The sequence below is a fragment of the Podarcis liolepis genome (assembly GCF_965112155.1).
Source record: "Podarcis liolepis genome assembly, chromosome: 5".
Classification (NCBI taxonomy): domain Eukaryota; kingdom Metazoa; phylum Chordata; class Lepidosauria; order Squamata; family Lacertidae; genus Podarcis; species Podarcis liolepis.
Window position 1 is genome coordinate 49343836 of NC_139556.1, and position 24086 is coordinate 49367921.

The following is a 24086-nucleotide window of genomic DNA, read 5'->3' on the forward strand; positions in this document are numbered from 1 at the left end:
TTTAACCCTTGAAATTGGTTTAAATCATTGGTAATTTAAGTACTTGTAAGGTAGCATTCATACAAGCGGGGCAGAATTTCAAGGGACCGCTGTGAACAAAACATGCTGGAACATTTGGTTTGTGCATGGGTGTTCTTGCAGAACTCCAGTAACCCAAATGATTATTGGTACTAGCATTAGCATTAGCTGGACCACATTGAATTATATGGTGATGGCACATCTAAATTCTGCAGCTTGCTCTCTATGGTCCTCTCTAAGTTTTAATTAAGACTCAAATCACAAACCTTCAGATTCTGCTAATGTACGGCATGTCTGCCATTTTGGATACGCTCCAATGCTATCTGGCCTGTGGTGTCTGCATAGGCTGCTCAGGCAGTTTCTGGCAAGATATGTGATGCAGACACCTTGTTGAAGCTAAGCAGGTCTGGGTCTGGACAGTGCCTGGAGTACAGACTACCAGGTGACTCTCCCCTCCCCCCCCCCCAGCAAACTCCCTTGAGTTCTATGATGGAAGAAAGGTGAGATATAAATATTTTTTATAAATCATTTAGAAATAGTGGGGAGTAGTAAACATGGTTTCAGAGCAGGAGTTATTTTCCTGCTACCGTCCCTGCCATGCAGCCCATTATCTGGCCTTATTGTTTGTGCATAATTTAACCATGATTGAGCTTCAATGTATCTTTGTCCTCACTTGAGGAGGGGTGTTAGATGCACAGCCAGCCATTGCTGCTTCACCTGCGGGGCAGGAATCCTGGAACGAAATCAATGCAAATAACAAATGACTGAATGAGCTACACTTAACATGCAGCTCCTCCCTGGGCTTCCCTTCCATGCAGCTAGCTGCTGGCTACCCAGGGCAGCATGGAGAGAAAGTGGCGGTCCCACTGTGCAAGGGCAATAAGACTGACTAGCTTCTAGAGATTCTGATTTTTCCACAAAGAATATTTGATGTACCATCAAAAAATAGGTCTGAATGCCAGTGCCATGTTCTCTCTTCACTTCTCTCATGTTTTGAGGCTTAGGCAGGAACATACAGACCTGGATATGCTTGTGTGACAGGCAGCAAGGAACAGCGCTATTGCAGACATCAATGTGCTCATGCAGATGTTGCAAATTTGGGAATGTGTCGTTTCCCTCCCTCTTGAAAAAGCATAGCAAGTCATTTTTGACTGGCGAGAATGTTGGCTGTTAATACCACCTAGAGCTGATTTTCCAAGTCAAATATTTCAAATAGACAATATGCAATCGGTTCGAATGCTTTCCTGTTTTCTACTTCCAGTTGCAAACTTGAACTAGCTTCAGAGTGACACTGAATAGTGACAGGTAGGTAGCCGTGTTGGTCTGCCATAGTCAAAATAAAAAAATTCCTTCCTGTAGCACCTTAAAGACCAACTAAGTTAGTTCTTGGTATAAGCTTTCGTGTGCATGCACACTTCTTCAGAATAGTGAGTAATGCACACTTCTTCAGAATAGTGAGTAATCACATTCTCCCCTCCCCCCTTCTAGTAACATACATTACAATGGGTTTTGTTGATTTTTTCCCAGGATCAGAGCCTTCCTTGTTTAGTTTGGCTGAATAGAGCAAAACAATAGGTTAAACTCTCATTCAGCGTTCCAGCGATAAGTTAGCTTTTTGTCCACTTCTTTGCTTTGTGACCTGAAATGCCATTAACAGAATGGAATGGAATTTGGTCCCCATGTTCATATCACAACTCTGGGTTACATGTAAGAACACCAGCTCTATCCTAACACTTCCATAGTATATGCCCATTCATAGCTGAGATGCCGCTGGGCCATAAAATCTTTCCTACCTCCCCCCTATTTTCAAAGTTGTGAGAAAAATGCAACCCCTTACAATGTGTAAGTTTTGCACATTCTGCATTTCTAGCATAAACTCCAGAGACAGTCTCACCACCCACTTTCAGGGAAGGAATAACGCAAAGGCATTACGATGCAACATCCCATGAAGATTGAGAAATCGTGATAAAATGTTGCATGGTGTAATTCCTGTTTGAAGTTCAAACCCTTGCTCAACCCCATACGCCGACCTTCTAATCTAAGGTGTCTCTACATATTATTTTACAATATTGAAATGTGTTACAAGCCTCTGAGATAGATGGCGCAACCGGGGGAGGCACGTGGGATCTATCATCGGGATCGGGTGTGAGTTTTTTAAAACTCGAAAGAGCAGCCACTATGATGAAGAGATAGTTTTTGACCCATTTCCCCATGCTGCTTTCATGATCTAATTGGAACACCACCTGCCAAAGCTGCTATTGTGATGGAGGTGGGGAAGGGGAAAAAACACACAACAAACACAACCTACTAAACATTTGAAGCACATTTAAAGTATAGAGATTCTCCTAAAGAATCATGGGAGTTCTCATTTGTTAAGGGTATTGGGAATTGTAGCTGTGTGTGGGTAAACTACCATTCCCAGGACTGGGGGGGGGGGGGAGAGAACCATGTGGTTTTAATGTGGGGTGGATTTGACCACAGGTGCCATATGGTACCTATATATTTTCTCCCATGAGACAAAAGGCAGGTAGTTTGGAGTTGAAACTGCTTTCTCCCAGTGCAGCCAGATGGAATTTCCCCCCTGCATTTCCCTGACCATTCTCCATACTTTTCTCAAATAATAAAAGAAATTGTGTTTGAAAAAAGATCAGAGAAATTCAAAGAAAAAGATCAGAGAAAATACTATTGGGGGGGGGCACAGGTTTTTTGTTGCACTTACCTTACCTTTGAGGTAGCCAAGGGGTGTTTGTGAATATTGTTTTGTTGGTTTTGTAAGTAATCCAGTGATTTGCCCTCTCCAACCCCATTGTCTGAGGTTTCCTGTAAGTGCAGGAAGGCAGCACGACTCCCTGACAGCTGCTCCTGCTTTTCAGAAATTTTAAAAATAAGAACAAATCCTTCCCTTAAAACACACCAACTTCAGGTGCTAGGAAGTAGTCCTTTTGTATTACAGCTCCCATCATCCTTCACCATCAGTGGGCTGGGGTCATTGAGGGTTATAGTCCATAAAACATGAAGGGATCCAGGTTGCGGAATAGGACATATTTGATAAATGGCCTCTAGGGAACCAGCACACTGTCTGCATCTTCGACTGGACTGTGCAACCATTGCATATGCAAACTCTTCTCGGCGCTTCTGTGGCGATTAGTGATTTGCTATACTAGCAGGCCAAAAGAATTTTTGTCCTTGTAGCTATCTGTGGCCTGATATTGGGAAAGGTGATATCATTTACCACCCAAGCGGTCCTTTGCCTCAGTGATTGAGATGGAGTCGAATATCACACTTTGTCAAAATGTTTAATTGCGCATTCCTAACTCGTGCAGCCTTGGGCTCCCCCCAAGGCAAGGATGCTAATCTAATTGCTATCTAAACCACCACCATAAGATCCTCCCCCGCACACTTGCTGCACGTTTGTTTCAGTCTGGTTTGGCAATCCCTTTGAAGCCTTAGAAGAGGTTATCTATGTTCTCTCCAGCAAACGCAGGCAGGGTGTGTCACTGTGAAGGTGCATGTGATAGCAGAATGAGTTATACAGGAATTTCTCCCAGAGGCCACGGTTGCCTCTCTGTTTGGTCTAAGTGATCATTGGATAAGTATCCAAAATGCAATTACAGAAGTTTTGAGACAAGGGGCTGCCAATGACACAATTGAAAGCAAGCATTCTCCGGCTGCAATCTTAAGCACCCTTACAAAAGAGCAAAGCCCCACCAAACATTGTGGGACGTATTTCAGACTAAACACATGTAAGATTGCACTGTCAGGCTTTTTGGTAAGTGTGAAGTGTGCATCTTCTCAGTCTTATCTTCCTTTGTACGCTCATGCTGAACTCCTCTATCTATAGGTATCGGCATAGAGGGAAGGCTTTGATGGCTCGCGCTTATGATTTGCAGGGAGGGGAAATCAACATACAGAATTTGTCTAAAAAGGGATCAGAAAGCGCTCCAAAAGGACCTCTCCAAACTGAGTGAATGGATGGTGAAATGGCATATGCAATTCAATATAAACAAATGTCAACTGAAGCATGTCATGACAAAAATAAAATAAAATAAAATAAAATCTTAATTTCACATATACACTAAAGGGTTTGAAGTGGCAGGGACTAACCAGGAACGAGACCATGGGGTTGTAGTGGATAGCTCGATGAAGTTGTCAACCCAGTGTGTGGCAGCTGTGTAAAAAGCAAATTCCATGTTACGGATCATTAGAAAAGGAATTGATAATAAAAGTGCCGGTATCATACCGCCATTATACAAATCTATTGTGCATCCACATATGGAATACAATGTACAGTTCTGACCACCTCACCACAAAAAATGATATTGTAGAGTTGGAATGGTTCAGAAAAAAGCCACCGAAATGATCAAGGAGACAGAGCAACTCCCCACGAAGAAAGGTTGCACCGTTTAGGACTTTTTAGTTTACACAGAAAAGGTGAGTATGGAACAGCATGATCGAAGGTTACGCACGGATAGAGAAAAGTTTTTCTTCCATCATACACATAACACTGGAACTTATAGACACCCAATGAATCTGAATGATGGAAGAGTCAGGGCAGACAGAAGAACTTCACACAGCACGTTGCTAAACTGTGGATTTCGCTCCCCCAGGAGCCAGTGATGGTCCCCAACTTGGATGGTTTAAAAAAGGGAATGGACAAGTTCACAGAAAAGAAGGCTATCAATGGCTACTAGCTATGCCCTGCTTCCATGGTCTTATGTATGTCTATAATTAGTAGCAGTTAATAATACTAATGTTCAGAGGCAGTAATGCTTCTGAATGCCAGTTGGTAGAAACCTCAGAAGGGCAGAGGGCTCTTATGCCCGGGTCCTGCTTACAGGTTTTCCATAGTCATCTGAATACCCACTGTCCATTGGCCTGATCCAGGAGACTTGACATAAGTCCCGTGGTAAGCAGAAGGTGGTGGTGGCGGCGGCGGCTGTCTCTCTAATGTTGTGGTATGCCACACCACCATGTAATCCCACCCCCATGAAATTCATTTTTGAGACTGGCACCCCAGCCTGCTCTCAAAATTTTAAATGCACCCCCCACCCCACTCCAGGAATGTTGGTGACTCGAGCTTACTGGAACCATGCGACCATGTTAGCTCCTAGAAGGATATTGCAGCGCCATTGCTCCTCCCTTGTCCTTTTAACACAGCATGGGATGAGAGCTAAGCAAATATTTGGCTTAGTAATATGTCATCAGAACCCAGGATCATTAGACCAATGATTCACCTATTGCCACTCTTCTTTGTAACCTTTCCCATCCTAGTGTCTTGTGGACGTTGTTGCAATACAATTCCCATCAGCCCTGAACATTGGGTGTGCTGACCACAAGTGCATCAGTTTGGGAAAGGCTGGCATACTTGGTGAACGAGTCCTCTGAAACTATTGTTGAAAGTGTGTGTGTGTGTGTATGTGTGTGTGTTGCTAGGAGGTTTGGAGTGGTCATGTTTGTGACAAACAATTCAGATGGTCCACAAAATGGGATGGGGGAAGATTGTAGCCCCATGAAAAATGGAGCCTTGAATTTCTGGCACAGCTGCCCTGTAGAGTTTTGCTTCATTGCATTTTCACACCATAGCATTGGAAGCTCAAGCTATCAGATGGACAGGAGAGAAAGATCCTGGGAAAGTGTTCAAAAGCTTTTAAACATGCCATTCATCCACTGGAAGTGAGGGAGGGAGAGTCAACAGCATTGGGAAGTTTTTTGGCAAACCACCTGCGGTCTGCAGATCACAGGGTGAGAACCAATAATTTAGAGCAAACAAATAAACAGATCAACCACAGGTTCACCACAGAAACCTCTCCCACATCCTCTGGAGGTAATCAAAATGTGTGTAGCTTTTTTAAAAAAAGAAATTTATTTCTGTGTTGTTGTTTTTTAAAAAATACAATCCTACTGCAGTGACCCAAACAGCTTGCTATCATTCAATATCGTAATAGGCCTACATAGAAACAAAAGAAAAAGAAAACGGAATCTTTTGGGTATGTTGAGATGACTAAAGTAGTGTAATTTCTGGGGATCATTGAAATTTTAAGAACATTTTGTATCAAATAATTAAAAAGCAATGTGAAGTTATGGGAGGGGATAGGAATGTCCACAGCAATGTGACTAGAAGCTTGATTGTAGAGGAATCTTCCTGCCATGTGATCCTGGAGATAATCGCCATAGGAATTGTTATGTACTGAAGTTCTCACCCTGGGCCAGCAGGGGGATACTGTAGATAGTTTTTACTCAGGTGCACATATGCAAATAAGGGATCGAAGGTGATGTTCAGTGATTGGATAGTTACAGAAAGTTGTTACAGTTACGTTGTACTGGAGCTCTATATAAGCAGGCTGACTGAACCCTTCAGTTCAGTTCAGTTCTGACCTGTGAATAAACAAGAGCTGTTTGGAGAATCGCTGTGTCGTCTGATATGTTCACCCACAACTTAACAGGAATGATTTGTGAAAGTTCCATGGATTGACTTCTGCTTGTCCAAGGGAGCTTCCCCTCCCTCTCCTCTCTCCGTTTGGCTTTTGAAACTGCTCCCTCGTCTGTTCTGGGGTTTCCTCCATCTATCTGGATCAGTTTTAGCGGAGGGGTGTTCCTGTAAGGAGGTGAGGGAGAGGAAGTTGTTGGATTCAATCAAATGTCATCATTTACATCTTTCTGGTTTAATACATGATAAAAAGGATTTCACTTGACCCCTTTTTCTCTGAGCTGGAGAGCCTTTCTCTTCACCGAACTTTATCACATAGTTCATCCACTTTAGCTTATGAAGAAGGCCAGACAACATTTGAATCAATAAACAGACTTTGTTGTAAGATTCACCGCTATGTGATGGTCATCTTCTAGATTATTCAAAATTCAAGTTAGGGGCTAAATTTTTATCTCTATACCTTTTATTTGGAAAGTAATCTCAGCTGCCTAAAATGACCTTTACGGTGATGACACTAAAACTTTGGGATTTCCTATGTTAGGGAGGTCCCAGCACCCCCCCCCCCAATCAGCAAGTGAAGACTTTTATCTTCTGGTCAAAATTTGACCTAGCAGGTTGTTCTGTTTTAATTCTTCTTAGCTTGCTAGCTTTGGGGAAATTATCCGCCATCATTTTGTATTGCTTTATTGTGTTATTGGTAGGTTTTTAATGTTTTAAGGATGTTGCAAGTAGCCTTGGGTATATTTCAAAGCCTTTATTGAATAGCATAGGAAGCAGCTGCAACAGTTATACATTACAGAGTGGATTCCATCTTTCTTTGCTTACCTGGCTGGATTTCTCTTCCCTGGCACCCTCACTTGTTGGCATGGTTGTTACTTTTGACTATTTGTGTCTGGAGTCCTCAGGTAAGGTATCTGTTAGGGATCTAGGCAGATACTGCTGGACTCCTACTCCCACCATGCTTGACTATTGACCATGCTGACTAGTGCTGATGGAGTTGAAATCCAACAAGATCTGAAGAGCACCATTTTGGCTACCCCTGGGCATGGTTGCACCATGCTGCACAGCATACTATCTGAATTATGGTCTCCCTGTGTGAGGGTCATATCATCATGTGTTTTGGAGGTTAGTCTGGATTACATCTGAACAGGCCCTGATTAGTGGGTTGTGCCCAACTGGTTGCACCAGTAGAACTGCCAGAGACAATCACAGTGGCTCCGACTGCTTCCCTTGTTACAGAGATTACTCCCTACCTGGATTCCTTGGAGGGAGAATGGGAGAAGAGGGCTTAATCCTTTCTCTCTCCTTCCCTATAAGGAATGTGCTAATTTGGTCCTTATAAAATGAGAACAAAAGAGACTAGCTAAGAAGCTTCAGCTGTAAGACAAAATCAGAACTAAGCTAGCAGTCACGAAATTAAAAGATGCCTGCTCCTTGGGAGAAAGGCGATGGCAAACCTAGACAGCATCTTAAAAAGCAGAGACATCACCTTACCAACAAAGGTCCGTATAGTTAAAGCCATGGTTTTCCCAGTAGTGATGTATGGAAGTGAAAGCTGGACCATAAAGAAGGCTGATCGCCGAAGAATTGATGCTTTTCAATTATGGTGCTGGAGGAGACTCTTGAGAGTTCCATGGACTGCAAGAAGATCAAACGTATCCATTCTTAAGGAAATCAGCCCTGAGTGCTCACTGGAAGGACAGATCCTGAAGCTGAGGCTCCAATACTTTGGCCACCTCATGAGAAGAGAAGACTCCCTGGAAAAGACCCTGATGTTGGGAAAGGTTGAGGACACAAGAAGAAGGGGACGACAGAGGACGAGATGGTTGGACAGTGTTCTCGAAGCTACAAACATGAGTCTGACCAAACTGCGGGAGGCAGTTGAAGACAGGAGTGCCTGGTGTGCTCTGGTCCATGGAGTCACGAAGAGTCGGACACGACTAAACAACAAAGCTAGGACCTTTAGGGCACAGAGAAATCTTGAACTCTTAACAGGGAAGAAGAATCTGTTGGGAATGTTAATACTGTGAACCTTCCACTCATGCTCAGGCCTCCTGAGACCACCTTTGAAAGGAAACTGAACTATGAATGAATGCTGTCCCAATCCCCACAGCTGGGCTGTGTTTGGGAGCTGTACTATTCTCCAGCATGGTAATATGGATGACGTAGAGGTGTCAAATTTTGTGAGGGAAATTCTGGGTATTGGGCCTGTGGCTGATGTAAAGCTATGCTGTCTATGGAGATGTGGCTGTCAACTGAAGTGGTATAGGATCTGGCATGAATGTACTCCTTGCTTGTGCCACCTACATCCTGCCCACAACTCCAGCCCATTTAGCTTGTCTGCCTGTATAGCTTTGCTAGTGAAATGGCTCATTTATGAAAGCATTCCACCAGTGTATCTGAGGTGCTTTACTCGGGTGAATCTGTTATGATGGCAGCGGGACTATTTCAATGGTCTATTGGGGCTTCCACTAGTTTCTAATAATGACTCTTGTTTGCCTGGATGGAAGCTATAGAAGAGTGTGTGAGTGTGTGGAGAAATTTGCCTACTGTACAATGATAAGATTTATATCCACTGCCCCCCCACTCACTTTTGTCTCTGGCCTTGTCCACCAGTGGCTTGTGGTCCCTGGCAGGCTACCCAAAGGGGAATGTGGCCCTTGGGAGCAAAAGATTGCTCACTCCTTCTAGCTTCTGAATGACCTACATAAAAATTACTGGTTGAGTTCTGTAAAGTCTGGCAATGCAAACTGATTTATCATATGATTTCCAAACTTCCACTTTAACCCTTGACAGTAATGGGGTGATATGATCCTTATTTTGTGACAAGTGAACATGAAAAGAGATGGAGATGCTTAGGGGAGAAAAAGAACAGTTAAAACAAATCAAAGAATAAGCCATTATTATTTTTTTGTAAATACGGCCAGTAACTTGTGCAGTCTGAACCTAATATCCACTCTTGTCTAGATTTGTGCTCTGTTCAGGGGTGCTAGGGAAGCATTGCAGCATTATATGAAATACTTATCAAACAATTAACCTTTAGCTGATTACCCAGATATTGCTTAGTATTAATGACACTTTCGTTTGGGCAAAGGTTTTGTGACACCTTTGCATTGCTTGCGCCCCGTTACCTTCTCCCAACTTCATCAGGTTTAAACTTCTGAAGGATGGGGTGAGAATAGAAAGCTTTAGGTTCGTTCACAAAATACGGATCACACAGCCAGCTGCAAACGGCTTCCTCTCGCCCTTGCTGAAATAATTTAATTCTGACCTTCACTGGATAACTCTATCCATTTTCACAGCTGGGAGTCACAGTTGTCCATATTCCATAAACACATCTGAAAAGTCCACATGGATTGCTTATTGTTACGTTATTCTTGCCGTTTCTTTTGCTTCTTTAGAGTCCAGGTATAAAAAGAGAAAGGGTGTAGTCTTCTGTTTGGTTGACTCTCTGACTTGAGCCTTAACCATTCTGCTTGTCTCTTGACATTCCTCTTCTATTTTTCATTTTTCAATTATACCGTCCCTTTTAAGGAATTTGTCATCCTCATTCCTCCCTACTCGCTTGGAGAATGCAGCCATTTCTGTTCAAGATGTGTCAGCTTCTCTGTTTTCCAGAATGTAATTGGCAGCTTGTTTCTACATGCTGAGTAGGTGGGAAAACAGATTGCTGAATGTAAGGCTTTAGGGAATATAACTCACAAGCGAGAAATTGTCCTTTTCTGTGCTGCAGCTTTTTAAATTGCATAAATGGTTAGTGTGAAACTGCATATTCTTCTTTTCTCTGAAGAGCTAGATCGGTGAATAATGATATCGTGTACCAGCTTGGTGTTTATCATTTTTTTGTGCATTCCTATATTTTAAATTACATTCTTTAATTTTTTTATTTAAAAGGCATAGCAACTATTTTGGATCCTGCTGGCATTTTTATTATTGAGAAATGGCTTTAAGTTTATTGTGAATGTATTTTAAAATGCTGCATGGTATTTAGAAATGGCAAGCTATTTAGAAATGCAGTTATAGTTTTTCTAGCAGATTTGATATTTACTTACGGTCCAAGAGCTTCCCTCTTGAATGCTTTTCAGAGCAAAATATTTTGAAAACTAGTGCATTGCTTGAAATTGCCCTCCATCCCAACCTTAATCATACATTACAACTTAACAATGAAGTCCTACCCTCCAGTGAAAATAGATACGTCCTATTCCTTACCCTCCAACATTTCTCTGATGAAGATAGGGACGTCCTAAGGAAAAGCGGACATTCCGGGATTAAATCAGAAACTGGGATGGCTTCTGTAAATCTGGGACTGTCCCTGGAAAATAGGGAAACTTGGAGGGTCTGTGCGGTAAATGCTCTGAGCGTAGAATTTACAGCACACAACAGCCATATATTTATTAGAGGCTATGGCTGCATACGCACCATACATTGAAAGTGCACTGAAAACACAATGTTTTCCCCAACAAATCTTGAGAAATGTAGTTTACCTTCCCCAGAATTACAGTCCCCAGCACTCTTAACAAACTACATTTTCCCAGATTCTTTTTGTGCTTTAATTGCATGGTGTGAATGCAGCCTATGCCCAGAATCCCTGGGACTTTCCCCTTTCGTTTCTTTGAGTGGCAGATTGCCATGTCATGTTGCAAGGTACTTTGGGAAGATGTTCTCTGTTCTGTATTCAGTGGTCTGTGTTTGCCTGAGCTTGAGTCTGGACTAAGAATTCTGAGCTCCTGTGTTCTGATTCAATACATGATATCCAATCACAGAACATTTCAGGATTTGGGCCTCTGCCATTGGCACTTAAACTCTGAGTCATGATTCGCAGCTTGGAAGTTTAGACAGCCAATCACATTGAGAGTGGGAGTGGCCCAGGCCTTCAGAAATGTATATAAACAGTTGCTTTGCCGCTGTTATTCAGTTCTGTAGTTCAATATAGGTTATTGCTGTTATCACTGTGCCTTGCCTTGTGGGAGCCCACCTGCACTTCATTCTCCATTCCAAAATAGAAGTGATAAGTGGCATGATGGGTTGTGGCATAAGAAATAATAGTCTAAAGTTCCTATAGGCATGTGGAACTAGGTGTGTGATTCTTTGGATCCAGGGCCACTAAAATTTCTACTATGTCTTAAAAATAAAAGGACAGGTAAGAAGAAATTAGTTCTACAATGTCCTATTTAAAGAGCTGGTTACTGTTGGAAATTCCTTGGATTTATAATTTTATCCACAGTTTCAAACATCTGTATATATATTTTTTTTATTCTGTAAAATTTAGGAGAATAATTTATTCTTTCCCAAAAGGAAATCAACAGACCATTCTATTGTAGTATCGCATGATGATGCCTTGGCTTACCAAGATGGACAGCTTGTTGTGCATACTCCATAAAACCTTCTGAAGCCTGCCAGGTTTCTTTTTTTCCCTTTCAAAATATACATGCAGAACAAAAAAACTAAGCACAGCAAACAACAACATACTCTTGATCACTCAGGTTGTGATGGGGCAGTGTTGTGATTTTTCAAAATGGATTGTAGGTTGCTTAGGAGCAGTGCTATTTTTCTAGAAAAAGAGAACACCCTTGTTCTCTTATAATGGCAATGGTGCCCACCTGAGAGGTCCCGGAACTGAGTTCTGGTGAGTTCCAACTGAAAAAAGCCCTGCTTATGAGCAATATGAGGACTCTACCAGAAGACCTGCTCATATCACAGTATGCCATGGCTGATTCTGATGTGGAGCCATTGTAGTGGTACACATCCAATCACAATGGGATGATATCCACCATAAGCAATCTTCAGTTTGGGTGGTGGAGGAAATTTGGCTCACAATAATCACACTGTTGGGTGATTTGGCCTCTAACGCAGGCATGGGAAACCTCCAGATTTTCCTAGACTACAACTCCCATCATTCCTGGCTATTAGCCATGCTGGCTAGGACTGATGGAAGTTGTGATGCTCCAGCTGTTGTTAGACTCCCAAGTTTCCCCTCCCTGTTTGTGCACTTATATATTATATTATGCAGAGCTTGGAAATTTAGTACTCTTGCCCACAATCTCCTTTTAATACTCTCTTAATTCCGGCCAGTGGCGAAGATCCAAATAAACAGTTTCGCCATATTGATCACATTGATCTTATCCGTTGACTACTGTTACTGAATTCAGTGCTGGGCATTTTGCCACCAGCAGCCAGTGGGAATGAAAAAAATGCATGTAAATTGATGTAAACGTTTTGCATGACCCACAAATCTATTGTACAATCAGCACTTGTCTCTTTCTTAGGACTTGGCAGGATTTTATATAGGTTACTGCTGGGAATTCCTTAGAGTTGACAGAGATTCTGAGGGGAAGAAACTATATAAGTTGGATTGATTTCCAAAATTTACAGTACAAAGCATTTTCTTTCTTTTTGCTGATTAATATTACACACACACACACACACACACACACACACACGTATCTGAAAGACTTTCTTGCTTTGGTTACCATACAACTTTGACTCTAAACAACGCTGTAGTCCTTCGATGGAGGCTGTTTATCAGAAACTGTTTTCTGATAAACAGGTCAATAAATGCCTACACACATGAGCAGATCTGGCATATCCCTTCCACTAGAGGGCCATGTGAAGTGCTCTTATTAACACATGGGTAGTGCAAAGACATGAACACATCCAACCATTTAATTCTGAGGCCAGTTAGTTTCTAGGCCCAGCGCCAGGTTCAGGTGCTTAGCTTTAAACTCCTTCAAGGTCCGGGACCAACATCTATTAGAAACGCGCCATCCCTATCTAAGCCCTTATGCCATGCGCATTCAGCACAGACAAGGCCGTGTCCATGAGCTTTACTCTGTGCAAAGGGAAAGCATCAGCCATAAGGAGAAGATTCTTTCTTATAATTGCCCTGAGACTGTGGAATTCCAGCCCTAGTGAAGTTTGCACAGCGGTGTAGCGTGGGGAGGACTGGTTGGAAAGGTGTGTGCTTGCCCTGTTACATCCGCCTCATGTCATCCTTCCAGCCTGCACTATATATGTTTGACTGGGACAACCCAGTCAGATGGGCAGGGTATGTATGTATGTATGTATGTATGTATGTATGTATATATGTATGTATGTATGTATGTATGTATGTATGTAAAGGTAAAGGGACCCCTGACCATTAGGTCCAGTCGCAGACGACTCTGGGGTTGCGGTGCTCATCTCGCTTTACTGGCCGAGGGAGCCGGTGTACAGCATGCGGGTCATGTGGCCAGCATGACTAAGCCGCTTCTGGCAAACCAGAGCAGCACATGGAAATGCTGTTTACCTTCCCACTGGAGCGGTACCTATTTATCTACTTGCACTTTGACGTGCTTTCGAACTGCTAGGTTGGCAGGAGCTGGGACCAAACAACAGGAGCTCACCCCGTTGCAGGGATTCAAACTGCCGACCTTCTGATCGGCAAGCCCTAGGCTCTTTGGTTTAACCTACAGTGCCACCCATATCCCTGTGTACGTACAAACAAACAAACAAACAAACAAACAAACAAACAAACAAATATTGAATAGGATGGCCCTATTTTAATCAGAGAAAAGTTGGAGAGTATGTTTATGTATTAAATCTGATACATAAATAGTGACCAAATAGACAGACAGACTAAGCACAGACAAAGTGAATCCATGGATCTGGAATGCCAGCTCCCTCCCCCTTTTTCATTTCTCTCCCCCCCCCATCCCTTTCTCACTTCGTCCATATGCTGAGAGGCAGCACTATTCCTTCTTTTGAAAGTTGTGGTGCAGAGGGGTAGTGGGGTCCTAATTTTCCTTATTCCCTCTTGATGTATCATTACCAGAATGAAAAAGGACGTCTCAAGAGCTTTTTTTAAACAGCGACTACTCGAGGCATTTTATAAAGGGGGAAGAAACAGCAAGATAATAGGGTTCGGTTGGGGGTAGCAAGTTTCTGAATGGGCGCCTTGTCTGCCTTTTCTTTGGCTTGAAACCTGGAGCTGTTGTTCCTATTTCAGTTCAAACTGTCACCTTTAGCTCTTGATGGCTTTACTGCCCTTGCTGCTGAACCTCGACAGATTGGGGCTTATTTACCTATTCACACTCCGCTGTGGAACCTCATTAATAGGCTTATTAGCCACACTATTCACGTGCAGCAGAATTGACAAAAAGGATTCTGGCCACTTTGAGAAGAAGAGGGGCATGGTGATGATAATAATAATATATAAAAAAAACCCGTAAAGAGATTATTCCTTCATTCAGCATCCTAACTAGTGTGAAAAGCTTCCTGGGCTTTCTGAGATCACTTGAAGCCTAAATATGATGACAGCATTGATTTTTTTTTTAACTGCCAAACATGTTTCTGCTTTTCTTCAACTGAGAGGGTTGTTGTGCCCAAGCTTGAAAATTGGCTCATTTAAATGAAGAGGGTGCTATTGATAAATTGTTGTCTTTTCATCACCCGAAAGAATAAATTCTGAAAACTGCTTCCAGACATAAAAATTAAGTGTCTATATGTTGTCATCTTTGGGGGAGCTTTTTCTTTTTTTAGAGGAAGCCAACTTATTGATGAATGGAGTAAAGCTATTGCTACTTCCTGTGCTCCCCGGTAATTTATGTGAGAATGTGTTAACAATGTTTTCAATGGGAGAGAGACACACTTGGAGCTGTGAAATCTGTACCATGCTTGTGACATGTTAATTTCTGAATTAGAAAACTCAAAACTTGTACCAAGACGTGTGGTGATTAAAAAATAAATAAAATAAAGGTGCAATTCAGCAAAAGCTTTTTGTGCAACAGGGGCATAAAGTTGCAGGAGTGGAATTCTGGAAATTTGTAAGGAAATTTGTGATATCTGCAAGAATGAAAATATAGAGATGGAGGATCTTAGTCTTACTAAATTTAGTAGGAATCTGCCTTGGCTTTATTTCAGTTGAGAGAACCAATCTTGTTGCAGATTTGTTGTCCTTGAAAGTTGCATTTATCTGTTAGCATTGAAGACATGATACAAAATGTTCAATTGTATTAAATAGCTGCAGAATAAATTAAGGCTCTTGTTTAAATGTCACTTTGCTTTAATTTAATTGATTCATCTATGTTCTTTATTTCCAGATACACATTTTTTTAAAGTTGCAGTATAGATTTGGATTGCATACTAAGATTATTCCTGATGGAGCGTTTCTTTTTAGACAACTTAATAAGATATGCAATTTGTTTCTGGCATCGTAAATATTTTTGTTACTTCCCAAGATGTTTATAATTTATATTGGTGATGACATTATAATATATGCTATTATATACACTCATTTCTATCTCTTGACCAAAGTACAGTGTTTTAGAATGTTAGACCTGGTAAAGATACAGATTCCAGAGTCATGGGTCATAAGGACATAACTGTGGAGGCAGAACATAGCCATCATGGCTAATAGCCACTGATCAATGTCTTTGCCATGAATTTGTCTAATCCTCCAAAATGTTGACCATCACCTCATCTTCTGGGATCAGATACCATAGTTACGTATGCACTGTTTAACCGAGTTGTTCAACACTGCTGAGCAGTTGTTAAGGATCCAGGACCTAAGGAGAACTAAGCCCTAAGCCCTGGCTTGCTTGTAGCCATTAGATAGTGGCCCTGTGATGAGGAGGTGTTGGGTTCAGTTGAGGAAGTCCCTTCACCTCCTGGGCACCACCTTGGCATCCACTCTTAATATCACCTGTGGGTGCTGGGATGCTGCAGGCCAACTTGGTCACCGGTGGGGAACTTGGAAGCCTTGGCCAGTGGCGAGGGGGCTGCAGGCACTCGATCAACCTCAAAACATGGCTGGGATCAGTTGGCAGGCAAGGTGGGTGGGTGACAAATGGCTGAGTCAGGGAGAGACAGAAGAGGACAGGTGAACAGAACGAAAGGAGGAGAGAGAGCAAGAGCAGGAGGGACAGCCAGGGTGGATGGAGGTGGGAAAAGGGAAGCTTTCCACAGGATGGAATGAAGAGCCACAGAGACAGGAAAGGGAAAGACAGCAGGAGGATTAGACAGCTGCAGTTTCCTGTAATTTAGTGTATACGATACGATACGATACAATACAATACAATAATCTTTGTTGTCATTGTCCCATACAAAACAACGAAATTGGGGGGGGGGAATCTACATAAGACATTCAAAACCAACAAGCCTGCTATCCCAACCTGGTTAGCCCCGTAAAAACTCTGATACCCCATTTTAAAAATACAGTATACTCCCATAGAGACTCCTTACACTGCGTTTAAACCAAAATCGCATTTGGATAGAAACTGTTCACATTACTGCTTACTCCACATCTAGTATGCCCCCATTCCATTTTTTGAAATTGCATTTGCACAACATTAGCCACAATACATATCAGCCCTTGACAAATACTGCTGTTTGATCCCCACCCCTCATCAGACCAGCTTCAATCTGATTAGAAAACTGGATGTGGAGTAAGTGTTAATGTGAGCATATATAGCCTAACAGCCAGCACAACACAGATGAGCACCCAAGTGCAGATGATAGTTAGGTGGTGAAGGACTCTCCTCCATTGGAGGTTCTTGAACAGAGGCTGGCTGCCCATCTGTCAGAGTTTCTTCCGCTGTAATTCCTGCATTGCAAGATGACCCTTGGGATCCCATCCAGCCCTACAATTCAATCATTCTAATGAATAGTAGTTCTAGGTGGGTTTCAGGGGCTGGGAAACAAAAAAGGTTGTATGCGTCTGGTGAAGACATCCCTGCCTCCCTCGCTGATGTGAACAGCTCCGTGCAATACTGACTGCATGCAGATGGGGGCAAGAAGCTCACTGCATTTTACATCCCTGGCACTGCTTAGTTCATCTTAGCTAAGTTGGCTCACTGTTGTTGTTTTTTGCTTATTTTTATATGCCTGAATTCATATCTCATTCTGTTTCCCCTGAATAAGTGTTCACCCTTTAAGGCAAATCTGGGGAACCAAATGCTTTTGAACTACAGCTCCTGTTATCTTGGACCATTGACCACACTGGCTGGGGCTGATGGAAGTTGGAGTCCAATAATGTCTAGAGAGCCACAGATTCACCATCTTTGCTTTAGGCTTAAGGCAAGCCAATTTTGTCATCAGTTACTCATCAGCTCTGCCCTGAACTCACTGCTGATGCCACCTGGATAATTTTCATAAAGTTTAGGGGATAGATAGTGGAATTGGAAAGCCTCTATTTGAGTTGAAAGAGGTAACACAGACTTTATAGAAACGTGATTCCTGTTTGCTTTAACCTGTTATCGTTAACTATCTGAACATAAATATGGGCCAAAGCAGTGCAAGTTATTCCGAGTCAACGTGAAAGCAGTTTAAGTTGCTTTTCCTCCCCTGTTATTGCAGAGCTGAGTCTGAATTTGAGAAGGTTGTTGGCTCTGTTAATATGGTATGCACTTTTGTGACCGTGTTTTATAAAGAAGTAAGAACAGCAGAATATGATGGCTACCTTTAAATAATGTTGTAAGCACAAATGTCAAATCATGATTAGAAATATGTGTTGCCTTAATAGTGGGCTTCTGACTACCCAACATAGCATTGCTGGTGAGGGTTTTGGAAGAAACTAATTCATATGTTATATCAATGCTGGGTATGTGCTTTTCCCCAATAAAGAAACTTATTGCTTTCCTTGTCTGGTATATTTATATGTAGAAGGCCATTTCTCTGCACACGGATGAGTGAATATGTCAGTCAAAATTAAATAGATTTATTTCAGAACAGTCCATCTTAAATGTTCACACTGGACTCTGATACTCTTCTTGTTGAATTATAATTCATGAGCATGTGTAAACTGACACGATCTAACAATGCAGTCTTATGGACTTACTCTCACATAAATGTGTGGCTAAACTTCTCCATTTTTGTATTTAAATCATGCCAAACACTTATCTGAAACTATAAGAATTAGATTTAAAAGAACAATTCTGAAATCCTCATGGTATCATTAAGGATTTGATCTAAAATTGAATATCCACCATTAACTCATGAAAGCAAACACTTTCTCAGGCTTTGTTTATCTTTTAGTGATGGTAATAAGGTTGTAGAAATAATTTAATTGAGATTGTTTAGTTAAAATCATTTCAAAATAGGTCATAAATAAAGAGGAGTTTAAAAATGAATAAAATGTGGTTTTGATTTGCCATGGTATGGGCAGATTTTATTTTTCCTCCTTGAAAATGTGTTTTTGCCAACTGACTTCCAAAATGCACATGTTCTGCTTTGAAAAGAAAAGTGGCTAACAGTGAAAGATTAAACCAAAATATTGAAAATAATTTAAAATGAAAAATTCTCCTCAAATGGCACAAAATAAACATCATTTTATTTATTTATTTATTTATTAAATTCTCCACCTCAGCAATCATTTTTGTGCTGTTAAGTGACAAAAAATAAAATAAAAAACAATGGGGGACAGGCAATAAGCTGTCTTATTTTGGCCCTGGCCTTTTCTTGCTGTACCTATTCCCTATATTTGAAAACAGGGTACTTTCTATCCAAGGTGAATGTTTGGATTGTCTCCCAAAGACAATGTATTGTTTTACTGGTGAATATTCTCTAAGAAATGCTGTCAGCAGTTCAACAGTGAAAAGATTTTATAAAAATCTTGAGCATGTTACAAAAGGGACAGTGATCTTTCCATATCTAGTAACAATCATCCCTTTATTCACACTTAAAATATTCCCTGAGCAATATTGGCACATGTGTGTCAAATTGCCTCTATCAAAACTGATTATGCATTTGGCACTCTGGAGAGCTATTCTTGGTAAAAAAGAAGCCACATCGCCACCACCCCACTGTCATGTAGACATATTATATGTCCTTGCAGTACTCTCAATAAACATACTGATGTGTCTAACATTCTTTCTTATTTCACTTTTTAAAACATGCATCTGCTCCCCCCCTTTTTCTTTATTGTTACCTCTACACACCCACACACCGACACACCAATTTTGCTATGTTTTGTGCGTATTATATTTTCCTGCCATTTCAAAACATGTATGTTTTCTGGGTGTAAGCAACCTACTCTTTTGCCCCAACTTATTGTACAAAGTTTCTATAACCTGATAAGTATGTAACACAAACCAAAAGCCACCTTGAGTCCCAGACTGGGAGAAAGGTGGGATCTAAATAAACAAATAAAAAAATCCTAAATAAATAGATGTAATAGTAATAATAAATCATGGTTGAGCCAGAATGTGTGGATTCCAGAAGAAGAGATTAAGCTGCTTTGCTCTACCTCTGGTCCTGCTGTGGCTGCGCTGGGGTGAGGGAATCCATTGCTTAGCTCAACATGGCACCCAAGTCCAGGTGTATAGTTTGTTTTGCCCCAGATAAAGCAGAAGCTGTAACCATGGTTTGTTCAGAGGACACCTTAAGACAAACCATGGCTTAGCACACAGCAGGAATAATAGTAGTAAAGTGTTCAGGGGTTCACACACTCGCACTATGATAGTAATATCTACTTTGTGTGACAACAGTTTCAGTCTATTTGAGAAATGTTCCTTCTTCCTATTCTTGTTGCCTTTCAAGTACAGTGGTTTTATCAGTATGCAGTGTCATAATTTTGCTCTCCCTCTCTCTCTTCCTTCCCCTATGGATGGCCAACTATCTCCTATCAGTTTCCTCCTAAATTCTTTCTACTCAGTCTCAGAAATTGGCCTGTGGTCCCATGGGTAACCCTCATTTTCCCCACCTCTCTTTCTCCAACAGCTCTCCATTGTTAGCTGCATTTTTCAGACCAACTATCTTTTTCTACTGTATTTGTATTTCCCAGCTATCAATAGCCTCCCTCCCATCCTCTCCTTATCATCACTTCATGACAGTTTCTATCTTTTTGTCTCAAGGAAAGGAATTTGCTCATATATAGCCCTTGTTGGGGAGGTTCTTTGGGTGTCTCTCCCTCTCCCTCCCTCTGACACACACACACACACACACAGAGAGAGAGAGAGAGAGAGAGAGCGCAAATTCTCCATACCCTTGAATACGCATAAATCCCTGTGTTGTGGGTGGCTGCTTCATTGCCCTACTAGTGCCTGCTGAGCCACCAAGGTTGATATTAGAGGGACTGGAGACTGAGAGTTTGGGGTATGGTTACAACGTGATTAATGCTTTCATAATATAATAAAGAAAGTTAAGCAATTGTGCAAGTTCTCATGATATACCCCTCAGGTTACTGGCTTACTCAGGAGTACTTGCAGTCTGCAGGATCATGGCAGCAATTCAATGTAGAGTTATGGACACTTAAGTCCATTGCTTTAAGTAGGTTTAAGCACACCTAATTCTGTGATGGATTGTGTTAGGTTTAATAGATGGTGAGAATGAATGAATATGATATGGTCATTTAGTGTTGCAACTTGGATTTAGAAGTGTCTGTTTCCATATGTATTATTTGTCCCGTCCCCCCAGTGTTTTCATGTAGGAAACCTAAAATCTAAACTAGTCTTTCCTCAACTTGGCACCCTCCAGATGTTTTACCCAACAAATCTCAGCCCTAACCATTGTACTTGCTGGCTAGGGCGAATGGGAGTTGTAATCCAAAACATCCGGAGGGCACCAGCTTGGGGAAAGCTGATCTAAGGCTGTTCTGACTTCTGTGCAAAATCCAACTGGAAGTTTTCCTTTAAACACTGAGATTGAAATTAACAGAAACAGACTAATTTCAACAGACACATGAGAATTTTCCAATAGATTATGGACACATGGAACATACTGGGATAGCTCAGTCGGTGGAGCATGAGACTCTCATAATCTCAGGGTTGTGGGTTCAAGCCCCACATTGGTCAAAGATTCCTGCATTGCAAGGGGGTTGGGCTAGATGACCCTCATGGTCCCTTCCAACTCTATGAATCTGTGGTCGGTGTGCCAATATTTTGGAAAAAATTGTTGGGGTGGGTGGGTGGGAGGCAGGGAGAGAGTTATCTTTTCAAATCTGATTTTTTCCTCTCCCCTGTTATCAGGAACCCTTTTTTCCTGTTCTCTATTTTCTCCTTAACCCCCTCACTTCTTGGCTTCTACAAGATGTTACAGTGATACCTCGGGTTATATATGCATCAGGTTACATACGCTTCAGGTTATAGACTCCGCTAACCCAGAAATAGTACCTCAGGTTAAGAACTTTGCTTCAGGATGAGAACAGAAATCGTGCTCCGGCGGCATGGCAGCAGCGGGAGGCCCCATTAGCTAAAGTGGTGTTTCAGGTTAAGAATAGTTTCAGGTTAAGAACGGACCTCCGGAACGAATTAAGTACGTAACCAGAGGTACCACTGTGCTAGCAGAATGCTGCATCCATTTCAGTTTTTGTTCTGTGACCATTTATGCCCAGTGCTGCTTCAGCAAGGAATTAATTATGGATTAGTCATCTTCCCAAAACGTTAAGATATGTCCCTGCGGACTGGACAAAAGTGATCTTTGCTGCCACACAAAACAGCTCTATTTGGTCTTGATGTGCATGTGTTTGTGTGTTGACATCTTCAGCGGGTCATCCTGCGCCCACCAGGTGGTGGAGATTCCAGCGGGCAAAAAGTGATCACTCAATTATCTGAAATCTCTTCTTTTTAAAGCATCTACAGCCCAGGGCTTCAACATCATTTCCAAACTCCAGTCAAGGCTGTGAATATCAGCAATACATCAGGAGGCTATGTGTGTGTGTGCAGAGATGACATTTTATTTTACTTCTTTGCTTGCTGGTTTTGTGGTGCCGCTTGGAGGCGTTTTCCCCCTGAGTGCTTTCTATGAGGTTGCGGGAGAGAGAGGCAGAGAGAAAGAGAGAAAGAAAGAAAGAAAGAGAAAGAGGGCCCTATTCTCCTTAATGTATCTCCAGTGCGAGGGGAAGAGCCTACGGAGTTCAACTATTGCTGAACTGCTGTGATTGGCAGAGGAACTGTCCAGGAAATGGCTCAGGTTTCAACTTCGGGGGAGTGACCAGAGGAAGGAGGGGGAAGAAAGAGAGAGGGAGGGAGAGGGAGAGAGAGAAAGGGCTTGTAGACCTGATAAAGTTTTCGAGTTTGCTTGCAACAGGGATTCTGAATGGACTGGATCTGGACTTAAAGGCAGCTGTGCTTTTTCCTTTTTCTGAGCAACGGCAACTTTTGGGAAAGTTCTCCCTAAACCTGGATCTTTAGAGAAGTGGAGAAGAGCAACAGAAAAAGAAAAATCGCGACACACTGCTTGCCTCCTTTTTCTCAACCCTGTTAGTTTTTCCTTCTCTAAATAAAAAAAGCAAACGCAGCCCCGTTCTGCTGCTCCGTCCAGCTTTTTTTTAATTTTTGGAGAGGTTTGGGGGCGCCGGAAAAGAAGGCAGCGTTTGGCTCGCCAGCGGTGATGGGGGCGACGGTGGCCCAGTCTCCCCGCGCGGGTCCGGGGCTTCGCAGCGACGGGTTGGAGCGGCTGCGCGCGGAGTAAAGGCGGAGAGGCGAGATCGTGGGGCTTTTATTTTATTTTTTTACGGAGAGGTGCTCCTCTCCTTCTCCTCCTCTCCCCGCTGCGGGGAAAAAGAAGGCTGCGGGCGCCGCCGGGCTTCATCCCGCACACACGCCTGCTGCAAAGGAAGAGCGGATCGCTTACGCGGAGCCTTTTCATACCAGGTAATTGGACCAGGCTTGGCTTGCAGTGGAGAGGAGAGGGGGGCCGGGGAGGAAAGGAAAGGGGGGGAATCGGGGAAGTGAGAGAGAGGAATCCTCAGGATCTCCAGGAGTGAGGCTCCCTGGGCCACCTCCGTGCGATCGCTTTGTGCATTTGTGAAGCAACGTGTGTGCCGCTTGCGCGATCGAAATTCGCAAGAGCTTTCCCCCTGCAAAGCCGGGGCATCTCCCGGAGCCGCGACGTTGCGCAGCCTGGCATTTGGGATGTTTGCGCCGAGCGACATGTGGCAACTGCCGAGGCGTAGTAAGCGCACGCCCTCCATATTTTGCGTGGGTCTGATCGGTGCCCCCCACAGGTGGCGTGGGGCCTGGCGCGGGTTTGGATCCACCCGAAGGGCTGGGAGCGCGGGAGCTCCTTTCCGAATGGGCGCCCGCAGGAATCCTTCCCGCTCCTCTTGCAGTTGACAGTTTGCACCCCTCTCTTCCTCCGTCGTCAGCCTCTACTTTTAGCCCTTCGCGAGCGGCGCTTTTCGCTCAGAGGTCTTCCGTGGTGATGTGGTTTAGATGGCATGGCAGGCGAGGCTGCGGTTTAACACATGGATTTGGAAGTGCGTAAATTCCAAGGGTTCCTGGGGGCTTTGCGCCCAGGTGGAAGTGCTTAGGATGGCAAAGGTTGTTTCCTTTCAAGAAGCAGGCGAAGTTCAGAACCACTTCTCCTCTTCTTCTTCTCCACAGTAAAAAAAGGTTAAATAGTACAGTATTGTTATGCATATTTCATCCTCGTCTGGCGTGTTAGCCTATTGAGTTCAATAATCTGAGCAAAGGTGTACCTGCTTAAAAAACTGTTGCCACGGCTTGGGACATTGGAAAGATGACAAGATGAACTATTGAGTATGTGCAGAGTGCCTCCCCATGCAGGCTGAGCTGCCATAAAGGACAGTTGTTCCTAGGTCAGAGGTTTTCACTTGGCAGCTGATTTTTTTTAGGCTCTAAACCCCCGCTGAGCCCCCATCCCTGTTTATATTTCCAGATAAGATGATATGCAGAATGTATTCCATAAAGAAAAGGAATCATTGTAG

General features: G+C 42.7%; 1 protein-coding gene across 8 annotated transcripts in view; it reads left to right on the forward strand.

Moving 5' to 3' along the window:
• Window positions 1-24086, forward strand: part of FGFR2 (fibroblast growth factor receptor 2) — a 143614-nt gene that overhangs the window by 7714 nt on the left and 111814 nt on the right. For 2 of the 8 annotated variants that reach the window (XM_083506126.1, XM_083506129.1), the window contains exon 1: window positions 22153-23010. The exons of 1 other annotated variant lie outside the window; for it this stretch is intronic. The gene's annotated coding sequence lies outside the window, so the exon portion shown is untranslated. Of the gene's footprint in view, window positions 1-22152; window positions 23011-24086 lie in introns of those variants that run through there. 5 more of the 8 variants (XM_083506130.1, XM_083506128.1, XM_083506133.1 and 2 more) reach the window with 5 other exon arrangements.